The sequence below is a fragment of the Cryptomeria japonica genome, chromosome 11, assembly GCF_030272615.1.
Source record: "Cryptomeria japonica chromosome 11, Sugi_1.0, whole genome shotgun sequence".
Classification (NCBI taxonomy): Eukaryota; Viridiplantae; Streptophyta; class Pinopsida; order Cupressales; family Cupressaceae; genus Cryptomeria; species Cryptomeria japonica.
In genome coordinates, this window is record NC_081415.1 from 622,665,740 (window position 1) to 622,671,669 (window position 5,930).

Here is a 5,930-nt window from a genome sequence, read left to right on the forward strand (position 1 = left end):
CCCTCTCTCTCTCTCTCTTTCTCTCTCCATCTCCCCTCTCCTCTCCCTCCCTCCCCACTACTCTCCCTCTCCCTTCCTCCATACCCCTTATTCTCTCCCACCCTCCCCCCTCTTCTCTCCCTCTCTCCCTCCCTCCTTCCCTTCCACCTCGCTCCTCTCTCCCTCCACTCTACTCTCCCCCCCCTCTCTCTCTTTCTCCCTCCCTCCCTTTTCATTCACATCTTTTCTACTACCAATAGCGTGTACGGGGTACTGAAACTATTAGTTCACTGCTATGCCATAATTTTTTTAAGGCAAAGGAGCACATACGCAGTACATATTACTTTTACTGAGCCCATTATTAATTACCATGCGATAACATTTTTTAGGCTTAGGAGTGCGTACACACTACTTATTAGTCCAGAATGGGAAAAAAGAATACCATTGGGATTTTCAACATTTTATGGACTAACAGTGCGTACACGGTTATTAATGTAGCGTGTATGCGGTTTATAGACATAGTTTTAGTTGCCCAAGAGCCTCAACGACCTCAAAAGAAGTTTTTGAGGTCGTTGAAGGCCCCACTGGAACCGTGTCTGCACTGCTATCACTGTTTTATACATAGAAGTAAGTGAATTTTTTGTTTTTGCATGATTTCAAATGATTGAATTGTTGTTCTTATTAGTTTTTGTCAACAGTATTGTGATTGTTTAATAGTTTGATTCCAAAAAATAGTGATAAGATGTATATTTATGGTTATTTGTTTGTTTATGAACTTTTGTTTACATATATATGTAATATGATTCTATTTAGGACAACCGATATCAACCATGGGAAAGAACAAGCGAGGAATGATGGAACAACGAGAGGCTCAAAAGGAAAGACAAAGGCAACGTATGAAGAAATTGCGTGACATAAGAACAATGGGAGAAGAAGGTATGTCATCCTCAACATCTCAATTCTATTTACCAAACGAATATAATGCACCTAATGCAATTGAATATAAAATCCCATGAGATGATTTGTAAGACATTTTTTTGTATAATCAAATAGCCAAGAGCTAATTTGACCATATTTAGAGGCAAATTTTTGAATAATATATGACAATGTTTTGTGACTATTTTGTGTGTCAATGTTTTGTGACTATGTTTTGAGTATATGTGATGTGTCCTTGATCAATCATGAGAATTCCTGATTCTTGTATAATCATGGAGATATATTTGAGTCATTATCAGGTCATAGGGGTCATAAATTGAGACTAGATACAATTTGAGCAAAAATTGTCATTGTTGTCAAAAAAGTTGTCAAGCAACTTCTACATTGCGTCGGTAGGGTATGACACTCGACGTTCGGGTGCTTTGGGATGCATGACAGGGGCATGCCTATCATAAAACTGTCCACCCGGACACGATTGTGACATCAGTTTGTGCACACGACGAACCAAATCAATTCTAGCCACTCCTACAACTTTGCATTGCATGCAACTGATGACTTTTGTAGCAGGCGAAAAATGCGACTCTGTAGATGGCTGCAAAACCACAATTCAAAAGCCAAGTTAGAATTATTTTGTAGAAAATAGTTCATAATTAACAACATAACTATGCATTTAACTTTAATTCCTTTGCAATTGAAATGTAGATTACCTCATCGGCTGATCTAGGAGCTAATGTCTTCGCTCTCCTCTCCTTGTCACTCTTAGGAGTTTTCTTGAAGACATACTTTAATGGATCCATGTTATGGTCATACCGCGAAGGGGTCTATTGTAGATTAAATGTACAATTAATACAATGTACTAACATAAATATATCAAAAACACTTAAAAGCTATAATATAGAGAACAATGACGTACCTGTGCCTGATATGCTTCTCCAATGGACTAAGGATGGCTCACCATCGATGTAGAAACTGTTGCTATTACCTATACAAAAAATGTTCAATGATTAAATACAATTAATATAATGATAAGTATTGAAGGTTAAAAATAATTAATTTTACATATCAAACAAAACTGTACCAGATCCTAAGATGCTTCTCCAGTGCAAGGAGGAGGGTTTGCCATTGATGAAATAGGTATGGATATTTCCTGTATGAAAAATTATAAGATTATAATATATCACAAGTTCACATGTACGCATGCATATAATCATGAAATCAATAAAATAAAGTAGAGATATATACCTCCACCCTCTCTTGATCCACGGGTGAATCAGGTGCATTCAACAAATCCACATAGCTCAATGGTCGTTGTACATGTAAAATAGACAAAAAACACTAATCAATCTACAAACCCCAAATAATACTTGATTTCAACATTTTCAAACAATTGTACAACTAAAAATGTGTTCAATTACCTTCTTCCTACATTTTGGCTTCCTCGAGGAATCCTTTTTCTTAGGACGAGCCCTGTAGAGGGGGTACCCTAAAAAACAAAATTAACATGAGATATTATTACAGATAATAAATTAAATATAATTTTAAAAATCTAAAATGAAATGACTTGCATATTCCATCAAAACAATACATAAAAAGGGTTGTACAAAATATGATGTCGTATAGCCTTGTAGGCCAAAATCGATCGCTGAGAGCGTGATGTCATCAATCTGGGACATTTCGTCCCATGTCAACACCTACAAACCAGAAATTGGACCAAGCATTAAAGATAGTCAGTATATATTGTATTTTTTTGAATTCAAAGTGTACTATTCTATTTTAACATGTTACAAAATTTATACCTCAGGCATCGAAGTTGCAGCTATAGTAACTGGGGGAGGAGTATGTGTTGGTGTAAATAAATATTCATTTTGGATATTATTACATTTTACTTAAGTTAACTTAGGATAATGCATCTCTTCGTAGTTTGGATTTGAGACACTTAGGGAAGTGTGCACATAGGGATAGAGCTTGTAGGAGAAATTCCACCTTTTGTGGTCTTATTTTGCCATTACACTCCACATTCGGTGGGTCATCCACCTCTTGTGGAATATTATATTATTTCTCCTACCTACCCCTAGTATTTCTTACCTACCCTTGTTTCTCATTGAGCCACATGTCATAATTGTGTGCTCATACATCCATATGGCCTTGCCTATATAAGCAGGCCTATATTCATTGTATTAGTTAATCCAGTTGATCATTTGCATATTGATGAGAATACAGTTTGTTCTTATCATTCTATTGTCTCTCCTTTTATGCTTTTCATTGTGTCCTTGATCTTGGCAAAATCCTACATGGTATCAGAGCTGTTAGGGCTTCATTGATTAGTTTTTTGGAGACATTTTGGAGGCTTCTATTTTCGGATTTGGGGGTCTTCATTTTTTGGGGGTGTCGTACAATGATTTGGACATCACTGTTGAATCCGGGAGGCCGTTTCCATGAATTTCAACTATAAAGTCGACCTATTTTGGTGAGAAATTTTTTTTCCCCATTTTGGCTATTATTGTACGAATTTCAAAAAAAAAATTTATTATTTTTAGAAAGAAAAAAAAAGGAAAAAAGAAAAATTTCGAAAAAAAAAAATCAAAATTTTTATTTTTGGGGGGTCTGCAGACCCCCACCCCCGTGACCTCGCAGTACCCTGCAGGTTGCAGGTTGCAGGGCCGTACCTGCGTTGTCGGAGCCTCCCGCTGCTACCGCTGTGAACCTCCTGCCGGCCACCCAGACACACTGCCGGCTGCCGCGCCTACAGCCTCCCGTCGCCCTGGCCCTCCAGCGACCTGCAGACTCCCGTCGCCGGCCCTCTGGCACCGACGCCTACCGCTGGCTCGGCTCTCCGGTGACCTGCTAGACTTCCCTCCCGTCGGCGGTCCTCTAAACCGGTGGACCCGCGCCCGCCATGTGGCAGCGGCCATTGGCCCACGATCAACAACCGTACGCCTAGTCACCACCACATCAGCAGCCCAGTCAGCTGCCAAGTCACCGCGCCATGTCAGCAGTCCGTACGGTATGGAAGCCCAGTCAATAGGGAGGTGAAGTTTTCGCAATGGTCATATTGCCGTCATATTTAAGCCCATAAATTGCTGACGTTAGTGCCACATCAGCAGACTTTTGAAATTTTTTGACCCCCTCTTCATTGAGCTTTTCAGTTTTGCAGTTCAACTTTGAAAGGCCATATCTTGCTCATTTTTGCTCCTTTTTTGGTGCAATTTTTTTTGAAATGGGCTAAAATTTCATGATCTTCGCAATAGTGTGGTTATTTTCTAATTTTGGTGCACAATTTTTTTAGAATTTTCAGATTCTCTCAGTTGTACTTGTCTAATCCTTAATTCTGCAACTTCAAAGGCCTCGTTTGAGCTCATACGACCTTCTTTTCAGGTGCCGTTCTTTTTGAAAGTGCATGTTTTTTTGTCTACTTTCATAATCTATGATCAGATTTCAGAGATTTTGAGTGGAAATTTTACTTTCAGATATTGGTCTTATTTGGCCTATTAGGTACTTGTAAAGTGCTTGGATCTTAGTTTAGATCTCTTGCATTATTAGTTTGAGTCTCTTTTGGCCTTATTGAGACAGTTGTAAAATTGTAATCAGAAGCCCACTTTGCCATTTTTTGCAAGTGGCCCATTGTATACGCACTAAGTATAAAGTGCCAAATCATCACTTTTGGGGGGGGGTTCTTTGATTGAGTGAATTTGGGGGGGTGTCTTGTTTGATTGTGCCTCTCTTTGTGCTCTTTCATTTTTTGTTGCAATGAGTCCTCATAAATTTCCACCTTTAACTCCACATAATTATGCATCATGGAAAATTAAAGTATGGAGTAAATTAATGGAAAAGGGTCTCACGCATTACATAGATGGAACAATAGCAGCACCACCTGATCCTAATGCTCAATTAGAATGGCTCACTAAGAATTGCATGGCTCTTGGAACTTTGCGCAAGTATGTATCAGATGATCTCATCTTTCATATTGAAAAGTGTACTACAATCAAAGATGCTTGGGAAATGTTTCAGAAATTGTATGGTCAAGTTGATGAAATCAGAGGCTATAAGATTGACAATGAGCTCACCAACTTGGATCCCAAGAGTTTTGATACAATCCAAGATTATGTCACCAAAGCAAATGAGCTAAGAGCAAAGCTTAAGGATTGTGGAATTGACAAAAAGGATGCTCAGTTGATATTCAACTTGTTGGACAAGCTTGCACCAGAATATGCAGCATTTGTGTCTAGCTTCCAAACTCATCGTTTGACAGTGGGGAGTTCCTATGTTATGCCTTCATTTGATGCTTTCACAGAAATGTTAATATTGAAACAATCTAAGTTGTTGAACATGGGCCTTCTCAAGTCTTCAAAGTCCAAGGCTTTGGTGGCAAATCAAGGGAATCAAGGAAGTCAAGGCAAAGATTCCAACAAAAAGAAGAAGCATTCTAAGTCTAAGCCACAACAGGAAAAAGGACAATCATCCTCTCCATCACAAGGCAATTTTTCATCCTCTTCCAAGAAGGGGACACCACCTAAGAAGGATAAACCAACTTGTGCATATTGCAAGAAGTATGGTCATGATGAGCATCGATGTCATGCAAAGCAAGTTGATGAGTCAACTAATCTTCTTAAGAAAAACAACATCAACTTTCCATCCACCTACACAAAGAAGGATTCATCTCCTTCCTCTTCCTCACATTCTAAGGGAAAAGGGCAAGCATTTGTGGCTACAACAGGTTCTTCACAGCAATGGATACTTGACTCGGGTGCTTCATATCACATGGGTTCTACAAAGGAGCAGTTTTCTTCATTGGGGCCATCTAAAGTACCTCACATTTACATAGGTGATGATACACAAGTAGAGGTTGAAGGGAAAGGTTCAGTTGACATGGATGATGGAACATTTGAGAATGTTCTCTATGTTCCTAACTTGTCTACCAACCTTCTCTCTATCTACCAAATCACTCACTATGGGAATGGGAAAAAGGTTGAGTTTACACCAGATTCAGTTGTGGTAAAGGAACTTGATGATGATGC